Below are 27,273 nucleotides of genomic sequence, written 5' to 3' on the forward strand. Positions count from 1 at the left end.
GCTCTTCTTTTTGGTTTATCTGCTTTTTCCTATACGTTCAAACTAAGCAAGTGTATTCTTCATTATGTTCTAACAATCAACTGTCTTCAGTCTCATATCTTTCATTTTAAGTAACTGAAGTATGGTCTGATTTCACCTATCCCCAGATTAAGCACTAATACACACATACACATACACTAAACGATGATTTTAAGAACTTTTACGTTTTCCTAGACCCTGGTTTCTGAGCGTGCTACAAACCATCGAGGGACAGGTGTGTGTGGCTGTGCTGCCTCCGCCCTCGATCCTCGAGAGACGGGACCTGCATCTCTCTGTGACCTGGCCTTCTGTTGAAATTGCTTCTCTAATGATGTGGTTTCTAACTTTGCAGTTGACAGATTCCATCACCCTCTCACATCCCGCCTTCACTTTTGCTTCTCTGCAGCCTGTGGTGTTGCCTGTACCGCTCTGAAATTCTGGAGTCTTCTCTGACAACATGTTTCATGCGCCTACTTCTTCACATGCTGTCTTTCAACTTTTTCTTGCTCTCTAACATGGATATCACCCAAATATTCTGCATTTCTTTGTTTCTTCTTTTCAATACCCTCACCCTTCGTGATCTTACACACACAAGTTGGTTTTGATTTCTTCACAGAAATGGGTCCCAAATGTTCATCCTTGGGCTGATTTCTCTAAGACTCATCTTCCCTCATTCCTACTGGGAATTTCTATCTAGTTATCTTCTCAACAGCTTTCTGCCTGAGATACATTTGCTTTTTTCCCACTCTATCAGTCTAAATCCTACCTATTTTCTAAAACTCAGTTGAGATATCAACCCCACTGTGAAATTCTCCAGTTTAAATAAACTCTTCTTCCTTTGTGCTATTTTGTACCTATTTCTGAAATATGTCACAAGTATTCTTACACTTAGTAAATGTTTTATCACTATGAAAAGTGAAGTGAAAGTGTTAATCACTCAGCTGTGTCTGATTCTTTGCAAGCCCATGGACTGTAGTCTACCAGGCTCCTCTGTCCATGGAATTCTCCAGGCAAGAGTACTGGAGTGGGTAGCCATTCCCTTCTCCCAGAGATCAAACCCAGTTCTCCTGAATTGCAGGCAGATACTGTCTGAGCCCCCAGGAAGCCCATTTATCACTACAACAGTATTTTTAAATTTACTGAAGAAAAAATATTCCAAAAATGTAAAGTTAAATATTCAGTTAGAAATCATTTTAGTAATACCCATGTAAATGCAAGTGTATATTAGAATTAGACTAATATAAATGGTCCAGTTTTTTTTTTTTATTAGAATTTGTGAAAATGCTAACAGTAGTAAAATGTAATGATTTTAAAAGTGAACCAAATGACAAGATTGGCCTTAGTTTGAAAGTATAGATACCCTTTCCAAAGAATTTCCTTTACTGGAGATATTTGGTCTATATATTATGTTTAAAGCTGAGTCAAATAATCTAAATATTAAAATGTAAGGAAGGTATATTCCTTTAACATCAAAAGGATATCATCTCTATGTGAGATGCATGTACTTCACAGAAATTCTCAGTTATTAATGTTGCTACAAAATTTACATTTTAATAGCACCACAAGACTCAGGGTATACACAAATGCAGCCTCCATAAAGAATAGGTAACAACTTTATGTGGCAAAATATGAGGCTGTCTTTTCATTCTCCCAATGTTCATTTATAATTTAATGCTCTGATGCCATTTCACTGTGGAGGGTGGGGTGGAAACCCAAAACACATACCATGCTTGCTGCTAATTCACATCTTCATTCATGTTTTGTTTACCTGGTTTCTCATCCCAACCTAATATGCTAATGTGTTATTTCAGTTTGGTATTGATATAATACTACATTATGAATCATTATCAATAGCCCAGTTGGCATCTCCATGTGAGTTCAAAATAAGCATGTCCGATCTCATTGCAATTGTAGTGCGGGTTTTGTTGTAACATACATACTAGTGCTATCTATCAGATACTTGTTGTCATAAATATATAAATGCATCATGTCTGTAGACCAATGACACTTCCAAAAATGTGATACAGTAATGTACAACCCCCACAGCAGTGTGAAGGGACCCAGACAAGGCACCACTGTGTAGAAGCTGACCCTCAGTTTGTGTATTTGTATCTATTGTATTTGCATTTGTACCTATTGTATGGATGACACCTATCTCATAGACTTTTTTAAAGCACACATGAAATAAATATATCCCACGATTTAGCATCATTATTCAGTACATCTTAGTTTTCTATTCCTCAAGAACACTTAAGAAATTCCCAGACTCACTCTTGTCAAGAACATTTTCCTAAGGTTTGAGCTCAGAGATCAATGCTTTTTTCTATAAAGTATTAGATCATGCATATTTTAGGCTTGTAGGCCTTATGTATAACCTCCACTGTGACTATTTAATTGTGTTGCCATAGACTAGATAACATGCATGTTAATGAGCATGACTGTGTTCTAATAAAACTTTATTTGTGGAAAAGAGAGGGCTTGATTTGGCCCATAGGCAATAGTTACTGACCTCATTTCTTCATTAATACATGGAAGAGTTATATTAGACTATTTCAATTATGTTTTTATGCCCTGGACCCAGACAAAGAGAGTTGCCTAGTAAGGTCACTTGATTTAATTCTTTATGAAAACTCACTTTGTGCTTCTATTAAGGCTGAGGGTAGAAGAAACCTTCTGAAGGCTTCTCCTTGATGATATATATCTCTAAAACTTTGATCTTTCCCTTTCTTCCTTATCTGTGGTCCAAACTGATAATTTTTATTTCTCTTAGGGAGAAACATTTAACTTCTATTGAGACTATTTAGACATTTTTGCTTATTTTATTGAAAAAAATTTTGTAAATATGTTCCATGTAAGCAGCCCCAAACCGTATTTTCTAAGCTAATCTTTTCTTTGTAATCAAATGAAATGTCTCAGACCAGCATTCTTCCTATTGTGGGGTTTCACAGTGCCACAGCTGTTGAGGCATTTCAAAAACCCTATATCCTCATGATCTGCCACCCTGTGAATTCTTGCTCAGGCAAAATTATCAACCCTATTAGAGCCTGGAGCTGCTGTTCTACAAAGTGCCATTAACTAGAGTTTGAGGCCTGAAGCAATCTTAAAAGAAGGCTTTGGGACAATGTAGGCAGTCCACCATGTACCATAGGACAGAAGTTAATTTGACATTCATAATTAAAAAAAAAAAAAGCAATATACTGTCCTGAAGTTTCCCAGCCCTGGGCAAGGATGCTTACCAAAGTCCATCAATATGAGAATAAAAGTTATTTTGCCATTTTAAATCATGTCCTTTTCTCAAGGGGTATTGGCTATATCTCACTCATTCTTCATTCAGAAAGAGTTATTTCTTTATTTTAGTCTTATTATGGATATAGAAGATCTAATGCATAAAACAAGGCAACTGAAGTCAAAACAATAATATTCAGTATATATAGAAAATTGCACGCCAGCAGCATAACATCAAATATCTGTTTTTAAAAAAATGAGAAATAGATCTAGTGACAGGTATGAATATACAAATTATTGTATTGTTCATTCCATTGAATTAAGTAAATGGGAATCATAGATATGTGACGGAGGAGTCTGGTGGGCTGCAGTCCATGGGGTCGCGAAGAGTCGGACACATCTGAGCGACTTCACTTTCACTTTTCACTTTCATGCATTGGAGAAGGAAATGGCAACCCACTCCAGTGTTCTTGCCTGGAGAATCCCAGGGACGGGGGAGCCTGGTGGGCTGCCGTCTATGGGGTCGCACAGAGTCAGACTCTACTAAAGAGACTTAGCAGCAGCAGCAATTAACTACTGCAACTTTGTTTCGGAAGAATAAGGACATGAGAAATAAAAAAAATAGACAGTTAAGTGAAAATCAAAGTAACATATCCTTCCGTTAGATTTTGTACTATCACTCTGGATTTCAAGGGCTCACAAAAACAGGAAACAAGGCTGTAGAGATTATCTCAGCGTGGTATAAGCACCCCTCACTTATACCTGGGGCAAGGTACGTACCGGCATGGAGGCAACCTTGCTTTGGAATCGTTTTCATGCTACACTAGTCTACTCTTCACACTTTTTGTTCTCGACAAGTGGTTATTAATGCAGAAAAACCATGTTCCATAACCTGCTAAGTTCAATGTGTCCTTACTGCTTTCATGGCTTGTACTCAGTTGCAACAAAACTTTGTTGCTAGGCTTATTTGTAGCATATTTGTAAAAAAAAAAAAAAAAAAAATTACATGATTGATTCCCAGGTAGAAAATAAACAAAAAAATGCCAAATACACAAAAGGGCATTGGAAAAAGAGTGTCCCTCCCCAAAGGTTTATCACCTACAGTTATTATCTAAACACTAATAAGATAATGATGATCAACTGCTTATTTTTTATTACATCTTCTGAAAGGAATATTAATGTTATCAGTAAGCATAATCACAACTTTTTCTGATAGAAATGCTTCTCAGCTCTGAGAGTCTGTAACTCTTAGGTAAATGTATAGAATGTCAGCAGTTTCTGAAAGGAGCTCTCATAAATTCACCCTTTCCCAGGGGCTTCTGGGTCTTCCCAGGTTCTAGTGGGAACTGTATAGCTGAATTTATTTCTAGAACTAGTTGGAAGATAATCTGAAATACAGATACTTTAGAACAGGAAGATGCTAGCATCTCTTTCCACAAAGACATCTTATGGTTGATGTTGTAGTCGATTATTACAGTATGAGAACAATGTGTAGCCCAATGAACAATGATTTCCGCTTTCAGGGACTGACAAGCGTGCTGTTACCAATGAGCAAAAAGTCACCCATTTTGTTTCTGACTGAAGTGCTGTCACGACCATATCCAGACACAAACTTAACGGACAAATGCTTATTAGGTGCCTAGTATGTGTCAAGCATTGCTTAAGCAGATGAGACATATCAGTTTTAAAAAATACAGCAGAAACAGTTCCTTGAAATGCCCATGAACTAACAAACCAAAGGTTCGATGTCAGTTTGTATGTTATTTTCTTCATTGTCAACCTAGTGTATTCCTCACTAAAAAACAATGAGAAATTCCTTGTTTAGTCTGCTTTCATGTTTGGTGATGAACTATTTTTCAGCATTTAGACTCCTGACCTAAAAATTAGATTATTACCTCAAAATAATTATTTCATTTTGTTCTTTTTTCTCTTATTAATGAAACTTGCGCATTGTTGATTTTTGTGAATTTTCAGATTAATTTTGAGTTCCTTTATTGTTTGCACATATATTATTTTTTTCTTTTAGTTTTCTATATATTGTAACAAAAACAAACTTTTTTAATTTCTAGAGAAAAATATCCATCTATCTGTCTGTCCATCCATCCATGCTCTATGAATATTTTTGAGGACTCCATTTACCAGTGCTATGTTCCCTTACCAGCCTAATCTGGTTATTGAGTGTAATTTTACTGATTGAGATTGCTTTAGGTCAGAAGTCCTTCCCTTTCTGAAAATGCATTAGAGAATTTCTAATTGACAAGCTCCGAAATTTGTTTTATATTCCGGTAGAATTTTATGAACAAAGAAAATCAGGGAAGGGCTGAAACAACCATGGCTCCATGAAGCTCAGATGACACTTGCGCAAAATGAGCTTCAATTCAGTTGCATTTATGAGTAAGAATTAGTTTTCTGGCCTTTGGCTCCAGATGATGGACTGCTACAAATAGACTTTAAAGTCCTGCATGTGATTAAATCTGGGATCCTTTGATTCTCCTCATCAAAATACATTATACATGTTTTGAAGTTCTCTCACTATTTGCCTTCAAGCTTTTGTGTTTCTCTCTTTATGTTTTCTCAAACAGTTTAACAGGGTGTCTGTTTTGAGTCCCATAAATATAAATATCTTGAGACTTTTTAAAATGAATGAGATAAGAATTAGTATGATGGCTCCCCTCCTGATTTTTTTAATAGGATGTTATGATATTTGCAAAAACTTCTAAGGTTCATAAAGTTGGTACAGGAGAGGAAAAGTTTAGAGAAAGCTTACTCTCTAAGAGGAAGTTTTTCCAGCATCGAAAGATAAAGAAGGCAAACAGTCCTCCCAAAATTAAAAAGGGACAAAGCCAGTAAAGTAAAATATCTTTTTCTTATGCACAGCCCCTGGAGTATTTTACTTGCTTAGGAAGTGTTCATTTAGTTAGAATTATAGTTGTGTGATAGAATTATAGATAATTATATAATGATATAATTTATTATGATAATGAAAATGCCTCAGAGCTGGTGAACAAGTAATCAGCAATATTAAGATTTTCCTGGAGGTGTCTCTAATTCCAACATGCCTTTTTAAAAATTTTTATGTAATATTAATTTTGTAAGAATATGGGCTTAATAAAAGCAAATGCTAAAGAAATGTAAAGAAAGTGGTGCATTCTATATATTTATATATATATATGCATAAATGCTTTTTCCTTTTTTGTTTTATTGTGGTAAAATATACATAATATAAAATTTACCATTATAAGCATTAAGTGTTGAGCTCAGTGTTATTAAATTGCATTGATATTGTTGTACAGCCATCACATCCATCTCCAGAACTTTTTCTTCTTCCCACACTAAATGATAACTTCCTATTCCTGTCTCCTTCTAGCCCCTGGCAGCCACCATTCTACTGTTTGTCTCTGATAAGTGGACCACTTTGGATATGCAGTATAGGTAGAATCATAAACTACTCTGTTGTGATTGACTTATTTACTTAGCACAGTGTCTTTAAGTTACCTGCTGTAGTGCGTATCAGAATTTCCTTTTAAAGGCCGGATGATATTCCATTGTATGTGTCTACCACATTGTTCTGATCATGGACACTTGATTTGCTTCTATCTTTTGGCTATTGTGAATAATTCTGCTATGAACATGGTTGTACAGATATCTCTTTGCCTTCCTGTTTTCTTTTGGGTATAGACCCAGAAATGGACTTCCTGGATAAAATAATTCTGTTTTCATCAGTTCTTTGTGGAACTACCATACTGGTTTCCATAGCATTTGCACACTTTACATTCATGGGTTCGGTTTTCTCTGCACTGTAGCCCACCATTTTTACTTATTTTTTGTTTTTTGCTTTCATTTTCAGTAACAGTCATCCTACTGTTGGTAGGGTGTCTCAGTGATGGTTTTTATTTGTATCTTGCTAATGATTAGTGGTATTTTTTGATTGTTTGACATGCTTTCAATTGTTTGACATACAATTGATCAAAGCATTCTCTTATAATCCTTTTTCATTTTGTAAAATCATTGGTAATCTTTTTAAATTTCAGATTCTGTTTGAAACTATTTTGTTGCTGAGGTTGTTCAATCTGGCTAAAAGTCAGTTTTATTGGCTACAGAATCAAATCTTGCCTTCATTGTTTCTCCCTATTGACTTTCAAGTCTCTTATTTTGTTATCTCTGCTCTAATCGGAGAAGGCAATGGCACCCCACTCCAGTACTCTTGCCTGGAAAATCCCATGGATGGAGGAGCCTGGTAGGCTGCAGTCCATAGGGTCGCTAGGAGTCATACACGACTGAACGACTTCACTGTCACTTTTCACTTTCATGCATTGGAGAAGGAAATGGCAACCCACTCCAGTGTTCTTTCCTGGAGAATCCCAGGGACGGGGGAGCCTGCTGCGCTGCCGTCTCTGGGGTCGCACAGAGTCGGACACGACTGAAGCGACTTAGCAGCAGCAGCAGCTGCTCTAATCTTTATTATTTCCTACTTTCTGCTACCTTTGGGTTTCTTTCCCTGTAAATTCTTCTTTGATCAATTTAGAGGGTGTTGTTTAATTTCCGCATAATTGTGCTGCTGATTCCTAATGTCATTCCACTGTGATTAGAAATGACTTTTTCTAATAATTTTCTGATGTAAACTTTACATTGATTGAGACCTATTTCATGGCACAAGAGTCCTGTCCCTTAGTGTGCTCCATGTGCACTTGAGTAAAGTGTGTGTTTGGCTACTGTTGGGTAGAATGTTCTCAGTGTGTCTATTGGCTCTAATGAGCTATGTGATGTGATGTGAAGTTGCTCAGTCGTGTCCGACTGTTTGCGGCTCCATGAACTATATAGCCTACCACGTTCCTCTGTCCATGGGATTTTCCAGGCAAGAGTACTGGAGTGGGTTGTCATTTCTTTCTCCAGAGGATCTTCCCAACCCAGGGATCAAACCCAGATCTCCTGCATTGTAGGCAGACACTTTACCATCTGAGCCATCAGGGAAGTCTAATAAGCGAGTGAGTGAAGTCACTCAGTCATGTCCAACTCTTTGCGACCCCATGGACTGTAGCCCACCAGGCTCCTCCATCCATGGAATTTTCTAGGCAAGAGTACTGGAGTGGGTTGCCATTTCCTTCTCCAGGGGATCTTCCTGACCCGGGGATTGAACCCAGGTCTCCCTCATTGCAGGCAGACACTTTACCGTCTGAGCCACCAGGGAATCCCCTAAAGAGCTGTAATATTATTCAAAGCCTCCATTTCCATGTTTGGCTGCATAGTCATTATTGCAAGTGGAATATTGAATTCCCCTATTGTTGCTGTATAGGCACTTGTCCTTTCAATTCTTTCCATGTTTGCTTTATCTCGGATGTCTGATGGGTGATCTTCACGTATATACGGGCTTTTAAATGTGTTCAACTTAGTTTTTCACAAGAACAGACATTTGATTAAGAAATACCTGGGTGAATCACATAAATTCAAAACCTGTTTCACCTGCACAAGCAAAGTTGTGTGGAGAGAGCACAACCAAGTCTAGGTAAGCATGCGGCCGACTGGTGGGAGGAGACACAGGTCTGTTCCGGAAAAGGGGTCGGGGGCTGTAAGCTGGCCGTGCGCCGTGGATGTCAGCTGTCGTGTTTTGCAGAGAGAGTCTGCAGTGTGTCACCTGAAGGCAAGAGTAATTCAAATACAATTGTTGACAACAGAATTGTAGAAGTAGACTCAAAACCAAGAGAAAATTGTAGAGATGCTGAAGACGAAACTAGAAACCTCAGAACGCACAAGGACGAGATGATTTAAAAATACTGCAGCTAGGGGGCTGATGTTGCATCTGTTATGTAGAGTCCAGGTGTTATTTCCCACTGAAAAGTTCAGACTGAGAATGGCAAATCTAGTAAATTATAAAATCGACAAATACAGATTCTTTTTTTAAACTGGCAATCTTCTGATTTTCTTTTTTTATGGAAATATGTTATTGTTTGATTTATTTTTTAAACTATGCCCATGTTGCTAGAAAAAGTCAACTATGTTCTTGCCTGAGAAAATGTTCAGAGAATGTTTATCCTCCTGCTAAGCTTCCTGGATGAAGACCTGGAAGATGGTCTGTGGTGGCAGCTGGCATCTCCCATAGCACTCCGCTCAGTACCTTGTCCAGGAGAGATTGTCTTTGGAAATCTTTTCATCTGTCTACTATGGAGCTCACTTTTAAAAACATAACTCTTATCAGAAGTGTTTCTTGCTTTGATCCTAGAGATAAGAGCAGTTCAGATGGCTTTCTACCTAGATAAAGTTGTATTTGGAATTTTAAGAAGTCATGTGGTTGTACTGTGCTGTGACTGTGGACCATGATACTAACACTGGGTTTACCTTGCTGGTGCAAATGAGTTTTTTTTTTTTTTTTTCTGGTTTCCAGAGTTTGGCTTTATTTGCAGTACAGAAATCATTTGGAGACATCACTGAAGCTACCTTGCTGGTGCAAATGAGTTTTGAGGGAGAAAAATTTAGAAGTAATTAGAAATGCTTCATAAATCATCTAGAGATAAGTCACTTAAATTGCATCTTTTAAAAACTTATTTTTAATTGGAGGATGATTACTTTGCCATATGGTGATGGTTTCTGGCATATATCAACATAAATCAGCCAAAGGTATACATATGTCCCCTCTCTCTCAAACCACCTGCCCACTTCTTTCCCAATTTCACCACTCCAGGTTGTTACATAGCACCAGTTTTGGGTTCCCTGCATCATGCAGAAAATTCCCATTGGCTGTCTGTTTACATATGGTGGTGCATAGGTTTTACTACTACTCTCTGAAGTCATCCCACCCTCTCCCAAACTTTAGAATCTAATTTTTTAGTTGGAGTTTTTAAAGAACATGACCAAGCTATAGAATGCCAAATTACAATATTTTACAAATGGGATCTCAGTTGTACTTTAGAGAAAAACTTGTCAAATTGCTTGAAGATTTCAAAGGTGATGAAACATGGAAAATGGAACTAGCTGATTCTACTGGAACACGATAGAATGCACTTGAAAACTTAGTTGTAGTGTGGATGATTCCACAGGAAAACAATAAAGAAACTTCACCATTTTGGAAATGTCAAGTTAGTGCATATTGTAAACAGTAATTTTTTTTTTTTTTCTGAAAAAGACCCAAGGAAATTATTCTTGAAAAAAGTTTAACTGATGCTACCAAGTTCTGTGATAGCAAACATATTCCTCTACAAAAATTTAAAACAGCTGAGGAAAGAATATAATGGTAGGGATGAACCTTTGAAAATACTACTTAAGAAAAAGGAATTTGTTGTTTAGTCACTCAGTCGTGTCCGAATTTTTGCAACCCATGGATTGCAGCACACCAGGCTTATCCTATACCATCTCCCAGAGTCTGCTCAAACTCATGTCCACTGAGTCGGTGATGCCATCCAACCATCTTATGCCCTGCCATCCCCTTCTTCTCCCACCTTCAATTTTTCCCAGCATCAGGGTCTTTTCAAATGAGTCAGCTCCTCACATCAGGTGACCAAAGTATTGGAGCTTCCGCATATTCAGGATTGATTTCCTTTAGGATTGACTGGTTTGATCTCCTTGCAGTCCAAGGAACTCTCAAGTGTCTTCTCCAGCACCCTAAGTATCAGTTCTTTGGTGCTCAGCATTCAATATGGTCCAACTTTCACATCCATACATGACTACTAGAAAAATCATAGCTTTGAATATATAGACCTTTGTCAGCAAAGTAATGTCTGACTTTTAATATGCTGTTTAGTTTGGTCATAACTTTCCTTCCAAGGAACAAATGTCTTTTAATTTCATGGCTGCAGTCACCATCTGCAGTGATTTTGGAGCCCAAGAAAATAGTCTGTCACTGTTTTCATTGTTTCCCCATCTATTTGCCATGAAGTGAGGGTACCGGATGCCATGATCTTCGTTTTTTTGAATGTTTTAAGCCAGCTTTTTCACTCTCCTCTTTCACTTTCATTAAGAGGCTCTTTAGTTCCTCTTCAATTTCTGCCATAAGGGTGGTGTTATCTGCATATCTGAAGTTATTGATATTGAGGTTATTGACAACCTTGACTCCTGCTTGTGCTTCATCCAGCCTGACATTTCACATGTTGTACTCTGCATATAAGTTAAATAATCAGGGTGACAATATACAGCTTTGATGTAATCCTTTCCTAATTTAAAACCAGTCCATGGTTCTGTGACCAGTTCTAACTGTTGTTTTTTGATCATTTCTTCAGGAGGCAGGTAAGGTTGTGTGGTATTCCCATCTCTCAGAATTTCCATGGTTTGTTGTGATCCACACAGTCAAAGGCTTTAGCATGGTCCGTGAAGTGGAAGTGAATGTTTTTTCTGGAATTCTCTTGCTTTTTCTAAGATTTACTGGATACTGGCAATTTGATCTCTGGTTTCTTTGCCTTATCTAAATCCAGCTTGAACATCTGGAAGTTTTTGTTTCACGTACTGTTGAAGCCTAGCCTGGAGAATTTTGAGCATTACTAGCGTGTGAGATGAATGCAGTTGTACACTAGTTTGAACATTCTTTGGCATTGCTTTTCTTTGGGATTGGAATGAAAACTGACCTCTTCCAGTCCTGTGGCCACTGCTGAGTTGTGGACTACTTAAAAATATTGAATGGAGCAAACAAACATGTACCCAATTATCCTTGACTACCAGACACATTCTCTGAAAGAGAAAAACACAAATCTTTTTTTTTAAAATATTTTTAATTGGAGGATAATTGCTTTACAATATTGTGTTGGTCTCTGCCACACATCATTATGAATCAGCATAGGTATACATATTTCCCCTCCTTCATGAACCTCTCTCCCACCTCCCACCGCATCCCATCTCTCTAGATTGTCACAGAACACCGGCTTGGGTTTGAGCTCCCTGCATCATAACAGCAAATTCCCAGTAGCTATCTATTTTACATATGGTAATATATATGTTTCCATGCTGCTGTCTTAATTTGTCCCACCCTCCACATCCCCCACTGTTTCCACAAATCTGTTCCCTACATCTGCATCTCCACTGCTGCCATGCAAATGTGTTCATTAGTACCATCATTCTAGATTGCATATGCTATGCTAAGTCACTTCAGTCATGTCCGACTCTGTGCGACCCCATAGACGGCAGCCCACCAGGCTCCCCCATCCCTGGGATTCTCCAGGACTAGAACACTGGAGTGGGTTGTCATTTCCTTCTCCAATGCATGAAAGTGAAAAGTGAAAGTGAAGTCGCTCAGTCGTGTCTGACTCTTAGCGACCCCATGGATTGCAGCCTAACAGGCTCCTCCGTCCATGGGATTTTCCAAGCAAGAGTACTGGAGTGGGGTGCCATTGCCTTCTCTGAGATTGCATATATATATGTATACATACGATGTTTATCTTTCTCTTTCTAACTTAATTTCACTCTGTATGATAGGCTCTAGGCTCATCTACCTCATCAGAACTGACTCAAATGTGTTTCTTTTTATGCTGGAGTAATATCCCATTACGTATATGTACCACAGCTTCTTTATCCATTCATCTGTCAAGGAACATCAACAAATCTTTGAGGTAGATTGACTTACATGTGGCAAGAGATAGAGAAAGAGTCCAAAAAGAGAGAGAAAAATGTAATCTTGAGGATATCAATTTGGGGAAGATTTAATAAATCTAAAGGCTGACTCAATGTAAGAAAAGGTATCTAAGTAAAAATATAAAACATTAAATACAAGTTATAAAGATAAATGAGATTTTGCTTGGAATCAAGAACAAAGATATTTTCTTCAGCAAGTGATAAAAATAACAGATTATCTACATTAATTTTATCAAGCAACTCTGCTATTTAAAATGATATCAAATGCAAATAGACAAACTTTGGGTTTGACAAAGGCTTCCTTAAATGAAGATAATACATTGCAATCTTTAAGACCTATATATCCTATATTTCGTAAATATTTTAGTAACTAGCAATTTGCTCATTTTGGGTTTAATGATAGCAATGATAAATTAATGAACTTGTATTGAGTATTTGTTCCATTTTAAAGACTGAGAAGTATTTCATAGACTTAAGTTTTATTCTCACTTCATCTTTGAAACAACCTGTCCAGGATTTAAAACGTTGGTACCAAGTTAAGACTAAACTCAACTTCAGTCACTTGGAAGGTAATAGCATATTTACTTAGATACAGCTGTTTCAAAATCTTCACAGGAGGTTACGATGCTTTGATTTTTTGCTTCATGTTTCTGAAAACAGGAACTTATTTGACTATATAAATAATAATAGGGTCATGAACAACAAAGGTTTTCACTTCATCTGATCAAAAATATCTATTTATGAAAAAAATAGCCAATTATTTTCTAGCCTTCTGTTTTCAATGAAGGAGATTTGAAGTGTATACTTTTATTCATCTGTTTTCTTCTTTGTTTTCTGTCTCATGTCTGTAGCATTTTGGCAGAAGGCATTGTAAAATGTTGGGTATTGCAGAATTGCTATGAGGCTGGAAATATATTGAAGTGAATTCTCATGTAAGATAGCTACAGTATGAAAAGTTCAAAGAACCTACACAGTTATAACAAAACAAGAGTTTCTGACACTGGGAGAAAACATTTTTCTCAGAGTGTCAGGTTGGGAGAAAAAAGACACTTCAAAATTTTAAGAAATAAATATTTCATATGTTTTTGCTTTTTTGCTTGAATTTAATGATGAAGAATCATGCTATAGATATAAATGTTTCTGATCATTTGCTTAAAGATCTAATACATGCACTTTCTCCCCAAAGTCTTATGTAGAAATGGCTATTTTCTTGTACTTTCAAACTACAATAATATAAAACATGCAGTAAATTAGATTCATCTTTGTGTTTTGCTTAAAGTCCCTTTTATATATAAAGGTAAACCATATCTTTATTGTAAAGGCAGATGAATTTCCCCTAGACTAATGCTATTTTCAAAATTATTTTAAAATTAAGGACAAATATGTCTTTGACGTTGGGCTTCCCTGTTGGCTCAGCAGTAAAGGATCCGCTTGCAGTGCAGGAGATGTGGGTTCAGTCCCTGAGTTGAGAAGATTTTCTGGAGAAGGAAATGGCAACTCACTCCAGTATTCTTGCCTAGGAAATCCTATCAACAGAGAAGCCTGGTGGGCTACAGTCCATATAATCACAAAAGAGTCAGACATAGCTAAATAACAACCCCACCAACAACAATGTCTTTGACATCAGTAGTGAGTACCTAGAAAATCAAATGTTAGAAAAATTATTTCTAGAGATTTAGAGATGATTATTACTCTGTTTTAAAATCGAGTTACCCATATATATTTTTCCTTCAGTGTCACAGATGCAGAGTTTAATCACTGTCTCTACATGATGTGAAGAGTTGAATTTCATTTTCCACTGGCTGCAAAAAGGTCAGAACAGATCTGACTGAATTTGATAAATTCGTGAGGTGAACAACATTATATTCATTCATTGCTGCTGCGGGCTGTAGAAGTACTTAAATGGAGCAGCAGAGAGAAAGAGGACCAATAATCAGATAAGCAGAGAGCTCTAATTAAAGATGTAAAGCAAGGGGAACACAGGTTGCAGGTAACACAGGGGCAGGAAAGATACTCAGGGTCTTCAAACACAAACTCAGGGTCAAGGGATAGGAGAGCAGGTGAGTCAACAGCGTCCCACTGCTGATGCTAATTAACTAGTCACCTCAAAATAGAGTGGTAAAATAATCATTATATGGAGCTCACAGTCTGTGTGGGTCTGGAGTTTAGATCGGGCACAGAATAGATGATGTGTTTCTGGTGCATATTTGGGTTCTGAGATCATGAGACTTTCCGCTTGAATATCAGATAACTCCCAGGTTCACCTGTGGACTTACTTCCCTATTGCTCAAGTGGTAAAGAATCTGCCTGGAATGCAGGAGATCTGGGTTCGATCCCTGGGTCAGGAAGATCCCCTGGAGAAGGAAATGGCAACCCACTCCAGTATTCTTGCCTAGAGAATCCCATGGACAGAGGGGTCTAGCCGGGCTACAGTCCATGGGGTCACAAAGAGTCAGACACGACTAAGTGACTAAAAGACACCCAGGTTCACCAGGACAAGCTGTGCCATAGAAGAACAAGTGAGACTGGAGAGCTTTCTGTTACCATGATTAGAAAATAAAGGTACCTTGATCGGAAAGGAGGGCAGAGAAGCTGTGCTGGATTACCTGGCTAAAGGGAATACTGTTGTCCTGGCTGATAGCAATCCATTTTATTAGGCTTGAAGCACATATTGCTATACAGAAGTATCCATACCTCACAAGCACTTACCTTGTGTTTGGTTAGCAGGTTATTACATCCTCAGTTATGGATTAACTATTTCAAAACATGCTAACATAAGCTTAACACAGAGGCTGGCCTGAAAGTGAAAGGTGCTCAGTCGTGTCTGACTCTTTGTGACCCCATGGACTATACAGTCCACGGAATTCTCCAGGCAAGAATACTGGAGTGGGTTGCCATTTCCATCTCCAGGGCATCTTCCCAACCCAAGGATTGAACCCAGATCGCCCACATTTCAGGCAGATTCTTTACCAGCTGAGCCACAAATGAAGCCCAAGAATACTGGAGTGGGTAGTGTATCCCTACTCCATCAGATCTTCCCGATCCAGGAATCAAACCTGGGTCTCCTGCATTGCAGGCAGATTCTTTACCAAGTGAGCTATGAGGGCTGGCCTGAGCAAGCTGCTTTATCAAGGTGTTGTTGTTCAGTCGCTAAGTAGTGTCTGATTCTTTGTGACCCCATGGATTGCAGCACACCAGGCTTCCTTGTCCTTCACTGTCTCCTGGAGTTTGCTCAAACTCATGTCTATCAAGCTGGTGAAAAATTCACCCCCATAAAATATATGTACATTTTCAAGGTTTTCAGTGTATTTAAGTCAACCATCACCACAGCTGTCTAATTCCAGATTATTTTCATCACACTGAGAGGTAACCTCATACTCATAAGCAGTTACCACCTATTTGACCCTCCTTCCAGGCTCTGGAAACTGCTAATCTGCTTTCTGTCATCATGGTGTTGCTGGTGGTTTAGTCACTAAATTGTGTCTGACTCTTGGTGACCACATGGACTGTAGCCCACCAGGCTCCTCTGTTCATGTGATTTCCCAGGCAAGAATATGGAGTGAGTTGCCATTTCCTTCTCCAGGGTATCTTCCTGACCCAGGGATTGAACCCATGTCTCCTGAATTGCAGAATGATCCTTTACCACGGAGCCACCAGGGAAGCCCTTCTGTCATCATAAATTTGCCTATTTGGGACACTTAAATTATATAAAATGTGGGCTTTGCACCTGACTTCTTTCACTTAACATTTTTTTCACTGTTCACGTTGTATCATGCATCAGTACTTCACTCACTTTTATGTCTGTTGTCCCATTATATATTGATAGGTAGATGTCATTTTGTTTCTCCATTTAACAGTTGATAAACATTTGGATTTTTTTATCAACTTTTTTGGCTGTTATTAATAATGTTGCTATGAACATTCATGCACAGATTTTTATGTGGTTGTATGTTTTCAGTTCTTTCCACCCTAAGAATGGAATGATTAGGTCGTATGGTAACTACGTTTAACCTCCTGAGGAACTCCCAAATTGTTTTTCCAAGTGACTACTCCATTTTACATTCTACATTTCTACTAGCAGTGTATGAGGGTTTCAATTTCTCCACATTGTTGCTAAAATTTATTGTTGCTTTCTTGTTGATCAAAGCCATCCTAGTGAGAATATAATAATACATCATTGTGGTTTTGATTTGAGTTTCTTTCATTACTATTGATGAAGAAGGCAATGGCAGCCCACTCCAGCACTCTTGCCTGGAAAATCCCATGGACGGAGGAGCCTGTTGGCCTGCAGTCCATGGGGTCGCACAGAGTCAGACACGACTGAAGCAATTTAGCAGCAGCAGCAGCAGCAGCATTACTAATGATGTCCAGTATCTTTTCATATGCTCATTGGTCATTTGTGTATCTTCTTTGGATAAATATCTACTCAGTATTTTTTTTTTGCCCATGTTAAAATTGGGTTATTAATCTTTTTGTTGTTATTTATACATTCTCAATACTAACTCCTTCTTGAATACATAATTCACCAATATTTTCTCTCACTTGTTGGTTATTTCACTTTCTTGATGGGGTCCTTTGAAGCACAGACTTTTTTTTTTTAATTAATTAAAAATTCTTCTTCTTTTTTTTTTTTTGGTTGAAATTTTAGTCTCATATCAAGAAACTATTGCCTAAACCAAAGTCACAGAATTTTATCCCAATGTTTTCTAAGATTTTTAGAATTTTAGCTCTTGTATATAGATCTTTGATTCATTTTGAGTTAGTTTTGTAAGTGGCATGCATTAGAGGTTCAACTTCCTTCTTTGCATGTGGACATCCAATTATCACAGCATCATATTGGCATGTTGAAAAGTACTATTTTCCCTATTGAAGTTTCTTGACATCCTTGTTAAATTTCAGTTGATCATAAATGTAAGGATTTATACCTTGAGTTTTAATTCTATTCCATTTATATATGCATCTGTCCAGTACTGCACTCTTTTGATTATTCCAATGGGGTACAAAGTTCTGAACTGAGAACTGTGATTCCTCTAACTTGGTTCTTTTTAAAGATGTTTCTAGCTATTCTGGGTCTCTTTGATTTCCTTGTATATTTTAGGATGTACTTAACAATTTGTGTAAAAATGGAAAAAAACAACAACAGGATTTTGTTAGGAAATTCATCAAATCTGTAGGTTGCTTTCAGGTGTTACTGCCACCTTTACAATATTAAGCTGTAGTTTTCAATCCATTTACATGGGACGTCTTTCCTTTTATTTAGGTGTTCTTTAATTATTTTCAACATATTTTGTAAGTTTGGGTACAGGTTCGATGCACGATACTGGATGCTTGGGGCTAGTGCACTGGGACGACCCAGAGGGATGGTATGGGGAGGGAGGATGGAGGAGGGTTCAGGATGGGGAACACATGTATACCTGTGGTGGATTCATTTTGATATTTGGCAAAACTAATACAATTATGTAAAGTTTAAAAATAAAATTAAAAAAAATAATTGTTAAGTATTCTATTTTTTATATGTGAATATTTTCTGCTAATAAAAATTTTTGTTTCATCATTGTGAGGATATAGAAGGACTATGAATTTTTGTTTATTGATCTTTTACCTGCAACCTAATAAACATATATTAGCTCAGATAATTTTTTTTGGTAGATTCCTTTGGATTTACTTCCTTTGGATTTATTTATTTGGGTCTTTTATTTCATCTATGAAAAGAGTGTTTTGATTTTTCAGTAAAAATCCTTTCCCCTACCTCCTATTTTTGTGGCCTAATACTCTACCTTAAACCTCCAGTATATTTAATAGAAGTGACATGTGTGGGCATCTTCATTTGTTTGTGATTTTAAGGGGAAAGCATTCAGTATTTTACCATTATTTTGCAATAGTTGGTAGAGAATTGATGTTGCTTTTCTTTTAAGTACTTGGTTGAATTCACCAGCAAAGCCATCTGATATAAATCTATTCAGACTTTCTATCTCTTCTTGAGTCAGTTTCACTGTTTCTTTTCTTTTTTCTTTCCTAGGAATTTGTCCATTTCATTTAGGCAGTCTAATTTATTGGCAGGCAGTTGGTCATCACAGTCCCTGGTAATCCTTCTTATTTTTGTGACATCGGTAATAAGGATCTCTCCTCAAGTTCTGGTTTTAGTCTCGTCTTCTTTTTTTCTTGCTGTGTTGAGCTAAAAGTTTTCCATTAAACAAAAAATTTATTTATTTGGTGGCATCAGGTCTTGGTTGCAGCATGGGGGATCTTCGCTGTGGCATGTGGGCTCCAGAGTTGTGGGCTCAGAAGCTGTAGACTAGGCTTAGTTCCCCTGCAGCATGTGGGATCTTAGTTCCCCAACCAGGGATTGAACCCATGTCCCCTAAATCAGGAGGTGGATTCTTAACCCCTGGACCACCAGGGAAGTTCTTGGTTTTTATTGATATATACAGAGAGCCATTTTTTTAAGTTTCATTCATTTTCTCCATTATTTTTCTAGTATTCATTTCCTCTCTAATTTTTATTATTCTTTCTTTTTTGTGTTAGATTTAGTTTGCTAATTTCTATTTTTAAGGTAGAAAACGAGGTTATTGATACTTGACTTTTCTTCTTTTTTAATTAATAGCTATAAATGCCTGTATTTCTTCTAATATGTTTAGCTGCATCTCATAAGTTTTGGTATGTTGTGTTTATTTTCCTCCATTTTGAAGCATTTTCCAATATCCCTTGTGATTTCCTTGTTGATATAGTAGTTATCTAGGAGTGTTAATTTCTATGTACAATTGACCTGTGGACAACATGAGTTTGAACTGTACAGGTCCATTATACATGGGTTTCTTTCAATAATAAATACTACAATATTTCATGATCCAAGGTGGATTAAATCTTCAAATGTAGACTCTAGGCTACAGGGGAATCTCAGTTACTGAAGGCATGACTATAAGTTTAATGTCCATTTTTGCCTTTGTGGAAGGTCAGTACCTCAACCCTCACATTGTTCAAATGTCAACTGTTTTTGCAAATGTCCTAATTTTCCTTTCATTATTAAATTTTAATTTTGTTTCACAGTGTCAGGAGGCATAAGTTATGTGACTTTAACTCTTGTAAATTAATTCAGATTTGCTTTATGGCATAATATATGGCTTATCCAGAATATATTCTTTGTGCACTTGAAATGTATTTGCTACCATTATTGGGCTGAGTATTCCATAGCTGTGACTAGGCCTACTTGATTTACAGTATTGCTCAAATTGTCTACATGCTTGCTGACTTTCCATGTAGTTGTTCTTTCTTGATAATGTATTATTGGTGTATCCATATATGTATCCATATATTCTTGAATTGGTGTATCCATATATTCTATTTCTTTCTCGTATCAATATAAAATATCCTTCTTTGCTTCTAGGGATGATTTAAATGTTTTAAAATAATTTATTTGTGGCTGTGTTGGTTCTTTGTTGCTGCATGGGCTTTCTCCAGTTGCATTGAGTGGGGGCTCATCACAGCTCTTTATCTGTGGTGTGCAGGCTTCTTATTGTGGTGGCTTCTCTTTTGCGGATCACTGGCTCTAGGGCACATGGGCTTGAGTGGTTGCAGACGTGGGCTCAGTAGTAATGGCTCTCGGGCTCTGGAGCACGGTCTCAACAGTTGTGGTACAAGGGCTCAGTTGATCCACAGCATGTGGATCATCCCTGATCAGGGATCAAACCTGTGTCTGCTGCACTGGCAGGCAAAGTCTTTGTGCTGAGCTACCAGGGAAGCCCAACAATTTTAGTTTAAAAATTTATTTTATTATATTAGTTTGTATGGTGCTGTGCGCTGCATGTAGTCACTCAGTCAAGTCTGACTCTTTGTGACCCCATGGACTTTGTATGGCATATCTTCTCTTTTATTTTCAACCTGTTTGTGCATTGGTCTAAATTATATCTGTTGTGAATGGTGTAAAGTTTGTTCATTTTAAAAATACATACTACAAATCTCTGTATTTTTATTAGTATTTAATTCACTTACATTTAATATAATTACCGATAAAATAGCAATTACACCTTCCATTTTGCTATTTGTATGCTATATCTTATATATATGCTATATCTTGGGAAGATACCCTGGAGAAAGGCATGGCAACTTACTCCAGTATTCTTGCCTGGAGATTCCCATGGACACAGGTGCCTGGAGGGCTACAGTCCATAAGGTTGTAAAGAGTTGGACACTACTGAAGCAAATTAACATGCATGCATGCTGTATCTTTTTTGTTCCTGTGTTCCTCCATTATTGTGCTGTGCTTAGTTGCTCACTTGTGTCTGACTCTTTTTGACCCAATGGACTGTAGCCCACATTCCTCCATTACTGTGTTCTTTTGTGTTAAATAGGTAGTTTCTAATATATACTTTTCCATGTCATTTTTATAAAGTTACATCTTTGTATATTATGTAGCTATCAATAATTACAGCTTCATGATTATTGCTTTATGTAGCTGTATCTTAAATCTGATAGGAAAGATACATACACACATATACAAATATACATGTTTATATCTATATTCTCAATTATAAATATATAGATATAAATATATCTATATGAGATATGAAAACTGGAAAAGATCAGTTTTCATTCCAATCCCAAAGAAAGGCAATGCCAAAGAATGTTCAAACTACTGCACAATTGCACTCATCTCACACGCTAGCAAAGTAATGCTCAAAATTCTCCAAGCCAGGCTTTGGCAGTATGTAAACTGTGAACTTCCAGATGTTCAATCTGGATTCAGAAAAGGCAGAGGAACCAGAGGTCAAATTGACAACATCTGTTGGATCATCAAAAAAGCCAGAGAGTTCCAGAAAAACATCTACTTCTGCTTTATTTATACGCCAAAGCCTTTGCTGCATGGATCACAACAAACTGTGGAAATTTTTTCCAGAGCTGGTAATACCAGACCACCTGACCTGCCTCCTGAGAAATCTGTATGCATGTTAAGAAGCAACAGTTAGAACTGGACATGGAACAACAGACTGGTTCCAAATCAGGAAAGGAATACATCAAGACTGTATATTGTCACCCTGCTTATTTAACTTATATGCAGAGTACATCATGTGAAACACTGGGCTGGATGAAGCATGAGCTGGAATCAAGATTGCCAGGAGAAATATCAATAACTTCAGATATGCAGATGACACCACCCTTATGGTAGAAAGCAAAGAAGAACTAAAGAGCCTTTGATGAAAGTGAAAGAGGAGAGTGAAAAAGTTGGCTTAAAACTCAACATTCAGAAACTAAGATCATATAGCATCCAATCCTATCACTTCATGGCAAATAGATGGGGAAACAGTGGCAGGCTTTATAACTTTGGGCTCCAAAAGTCACTGCAGATTGTGACTGCAGTCATGAAATTAAAATAGGCTTGCTCCTTGGAAGAAAAGCTATGACAAACCTAGACAGCATATTAAAAAGCAGTTCAGTTCAGTCGCTCAGTCATGTCCAGCTCTTTGCGACCCCATGAACTGCAGCATGCCAGGCTTCCCTGTCCATCGTCAACTCCCAGAGTCCACCCAAACCCATGTCCAATGTGTCTGTGATGCCACCCAACCATCTCATCGTCTGCCGTCCCCTTCTCCTCCTGCCCTCAATCTTTCCCAGCATCAAGGTCTTTTCAAATGAGTCAGATCTCCACATCAGGTGGCCAAAGTATTGGAGTTTCACCTTCAACATCAGTCCTCCAATGAACACCCAGGACTGATCCTGTTTAGAATGGACTGGTTGGATCTGCTTGCAGTCCAAGGGACTCTCAAGAGTCTTCTCTAGAGACATTAGTTTATTGACAAAGGTCTGTATAGTCAAAGCTATGGTTTTTTAGTAGTCATGTATGGATATGAGAGTAGGACTATAAAGAAAGCTGAGCACCAAAGAATTGATGCTTTTGAACTGTGGTGTTGGAGAAGACTCTTAAGAGTCCCTTGGACTGTAAGGAGATCCAACCAGTCCATCCTAAAGGAAATCAGTCCTGAATTTTTATTGGAAGGACTGATGCTGAAGCTGAAACTCCAATAGTTTGGCCACCTGATGCGAAGAACTGTCCCACTGGAAAAGACCTTGATTTGGGGAAAGACTGAAGGCAGGAAGAGAAGGGGACAACAGAAGATGAGATGGTTAAATGGCATCACTGACTCGATGGGCATGAGTTTGAGCAGGCTCTGAGTATTGGTGATGGACAGGGAAGCTTGGCATGGTGCAGTCCATTGGGTTGCAAAGAGTTGGACATGACTGAATAACTGAACTGATCTCAATTTATCCTACTTAGAGATTGCATTTTCTGGATAGGTTAATGCTTTTTTTTCAAATATAGAAAGTGTTTGACTATCATTTATTCAAATATTATTTGTGCCTGCTTTTATCTCCTTTACTTCTGGGATTTCTATTATGTATGTTTTAGTACAGTTAACTTGTCTCCATGGATCTCTGAGTATCTGCTCATTAATCCTTTTTGTTCAGCATTTCAGACAATTGCCACTGAATGTTTTTGACAAACTCCCTTAGGAAAAATCTGTTTCCAGGAAGCAAGTGTTGAGTCAGGTCAAATAAAGACAAGCCCTATGTATGTGTGAGTGTGTCCAGAACTGTCAGATGATCATAATGTTGTGCAGATGACCCTTTTGGGTAGCTCCCATCCAGGTCTTCCCCACCCCTTCCAGTGGCTAGTAGGTTGCTGGTTTTCATGAGTATTGTAGTTTCTGGGTTGTTGATTTTCAAGGCTACCGTTGAGCTGGTATATCAGAATGGGGCAGATTAAAATGTCTCAGTGTTTATTATTTAGCCATTGCCTTCTTGGATAAATATTGCTAGAATATTGGAAGATTTGGTTAATTTTCAGAGTTGTGGTCACATTGATTTTGAATAAGTTTCTGGTGTTACCATTGCTCTTATGGAAGAGTAGATTTTTGGAAGTCTTTATTTTGCTATTCCATGCGACATTGCATCACTGATCGATTTTAGATTTTATTTAGCTTTTTAAAATGATTTACTTGGTATACAGATTTTGTAATTCTTTAGGGTTGTCATTAACAATATCAGTTCTCAGTTTGTGATTGAATTTTTAAATGCTAGGTAATGTAATTTTGGTTACTGAAAAGCTATATAAAGCAATATATCCTCTGAAGCCCCTTTTAATGTAAAAAAGGGCAGTTTCCATAACATTAACAGAAGCAAAGTTACCTCATTTTATAGAAAGGAGGAGACTGGTAAACATGACCAGTTCTTAAAAAAAAAGTCATTATAATTCTCCGTTTCATCTTTGAAGCCAGTGATAACAAAGGACAGTTTACATTTGCAGAAATGGGAAATACTCACTTTATACTGTTTTTTAGTAGACAGAAGTCATGTAAACTTTCATTACTGAGTAAGGATTTTCAACATTGCTCATATTATGCTTGTTATTACCATTGTTGCACTTGAAGTGTTTTCCATAAAGATAGTCTGGGGATTAAAATGGAAAGATTAAGGCAGTTTCGGTAATTTAATTTAAATGTATTTATGATGGTATTACATCAAACAGATTGTTTACTCAGCACAGTGCTAAAGTTGCTTCTTGCTTCAGAGTAAAATTTTACCCACAGTCCCAGATACAGTAAAAAAAAAAAAAAAAAAAGAGGAAAAAGAAAACTCAGAAATGATCTTACCAACCTGGATGCAGTGCAGGGACCAGAATCTAATTTGACTAGCTACGATGCCCTCATTTTGTGAATAGTTTCTGCTTTCCGATACACATTGCTTCATCTCAGGAGTGAAAAAAAAAAGACAGATTCAGCTTAAAGAATTCTCATAGTTCAAAAGTACTTTACAACAGAAGAGCAAAGGGATGAGAGGTTGTGGAGAAGGTCATATAATGAAAAAGGCAATGAACTTGAGTCAGAAGGTTGGAATTTGACTCCTAGCTTTGCTATAATTATTTGTTTTTAAGAATCAGGGGTCTCAACTGTCAAAGTTGAATTATGGTAATAAAATGGTGGATGTCATGAAATATGTGACAAAATTGTAATACTTTATAAATGGTATAAGATAGCTATCCGTGTATGTGTATGTGCGTGTGTTCAGTCGCTCAGTCATGTCTTGACTCTTTGGACTGTAGCCTGCCAGGACTATAGCCCCATGGAGTGTAGCCACCAGGCTCCTCTGTCCTTGGGGATTTCCCAGGCAAGAGTACGGGAGCAGGTTGCCATTTCCTATTCCAAGGCATCTTCCCGACCCAGTAGTCAAACCCATGTCTCCTGCATTGGCTTATAGATTCTGTACCACTAGCGCCATCTGGGAATATGTCATCGCATTTATTGTTCACCCAAGGAAGTTTCTGTCAGTTAACTTGTGTTTGATTTTGTTTCCCAACTCTTCCCAGCCCTCAGATGATGATTATGTATTTCAGTTTGCACACACAGGAAGAAGTTCCCATTATAAGTAGGATTCAACATGTTAAAATGCATCTCTTCCTATATCTTAAAGTATTTATATTGCCACACAAAGTTCAGCTCAGAAAGTCTCTTATGTGCAGAACTGTGTCTGTGGAATATTTTGGATGCCATTAGGGTAGTTGGACTCTACCTGAGAGTTCTCAGGTGATGGATTTTCACCATAAAGAAAACATTCCCTTTCTGTGTCATCAGCTGCCCCTTTGCAGCTTGGTGGGAAGAAAGAGGATGTTAGGAAAGATGGCAATAACTTAACTTGCAGCCTGCTGTTAGGGAGCTGACAGCTGAATAGATGCTTTTTCTCAGTGGGAGACTGTTAACTTGTTGGCATCAAGTGTGATTCTCACTGAACCCAGTACAGCATTAATGGAAAGCCACAGGGGGAGGAGGGCAGGTGTGTCTAGGGCCAAGCTAGGCTGCTGCTGCTACAGTTAATCACCTCCCAGTTCATGTTAGACGTTTCCCTTTCCTGCCTCTCTGAGTTCAACGAAATTGGATTTGTTCAAGATGTGACTGTAGAAAAATATTCAGAGTTTGGAGATGAGGGTTGGTAGACCAAATAAAAGAAGTTGTCTCTTCCACTTCAAGAAGTTAACATGTAGTAAACATAATCATTGCAATGACTGAGAGAAATTTCTGAAAGTTTGAAGACAGGATACTTGACAAAAATATACTTAACTTCTTTATGTTTTAAATTAAAATGATACAATTTAAAATCTGATTAGAGAACAATGTAATATGAGGTCTAATTCACTGCTGACCATTTTGAAAAGGGTCTCAGAAAATAGACATAAGTGAAAATCTTTTTGCTTTTTAAAAATGTCCATTGTTTAAGCATGAGCTGACCATACTCTTTGCTTGGTGCCTAAAATAAATGCTGTATTTTTCCTCACTACAAAAAAAAAAAAAAGCCCATTGTTGACTTCTAGCAACTTTCACCCTTAGACCTGAATTCCCCCTTTTGTCAGGCTTGTTTTTTCTGCTTCTCTCTCTTGTCTCTCTGCTGCCATTCATTCATCCCTTCCAAATAGGCCAGGCAGTGTGCTAGAAGCTAAGGATGCAACAGTGAGCAAGGAAACAATCCCCACTCCTGTTGAACTTACTGCCCAGGAGAAGGCTCAGGTGTGAATCAATTGTATGATGAAAAGTAGAGTTTCAGCTGTGACCACTGAGAGCAAAGTTAGGTGCAGCTTCTCCAAGAGCTGTTTGACATAGATTGTTTACATAAGGTGATGGCGTTGTGATTCAGCCCTTCAGCCAATAAAAATAATTCTATTATAGACCTTCCTCTTACCCAACAGTGATGCTCTCTGTCACACTGAAAGCTGCGAGAAGACAAGGAGTGGTTTTCATACCACGCTCTCCGAGGCATCATGTATCAACACACAATCACTTTTTTCCTCTTGGTGACAAGAAGCTGTATATTTACATACTGAAATGAACATTTTCCTTTCATGTTGGCAGTATGATAACTTGTGAAAATTTAATCACTATTATGTTGTGAAACAATCCTTAATACCATTTTCTATTTGCACATTTTATTTCCATTTTGATATTTTTGAAGAACTGTTAGAAGAATTGGGCAGCTTTCTTCAGTTCAGTTCAGTTCAGTCACTCAGTCATGTCTGACCCTTTCGACCCCATGAATCGCAGCACGCCAGGCCTCCCTGTCCATCACCAACACCCGGAATTCACTCAGACTCACGTCCATCGAGTCAGTGATGCCATCCAGCCATCTCATCCTCTGTCGTCCCCTTCTCCTCCTGCCCCCAGTCCCTCCCAGCATCAGTCTTTTACAATGAGTCAACTCTTCGCATGAATTTTGTTTTATTTGTATGTTCTTAGTCATGTCCCACACTTGTGACCCATGGACTGTAGCTGGCCATGTAACTCTGTCCATCGGATTTCTCAGGCAAGAGTGTTGGAGTGGATTGCCATTTCCTATTCTAGGGGATCTTCCCAACCAGGGTCTTGAATCTGTGTCTCCTGCATTGGCAGCCAGATTCTTTCCCACTACACTACCTGGTAATCTCTTTGTTTTATGGGGTTAATA

This window comes from Bos indicus, chromosome 27 (assembly GCF_029378745.1).
Source record: "Bos indicus isolate NIAB-ARS_2022 breed Sahiwal x Tharparkar chromosome 27, NIAB-ARS_B.indTharparkar_mat_pri_1.0, whole genome shotgun sequence".
Classification (NCBI taxonomy): domain Eukaryota; kingdom Metazoa; phylum Chordata; class Mammalia; order Artiodactyla; family Bovidae; genus Bos; species Bos indicus.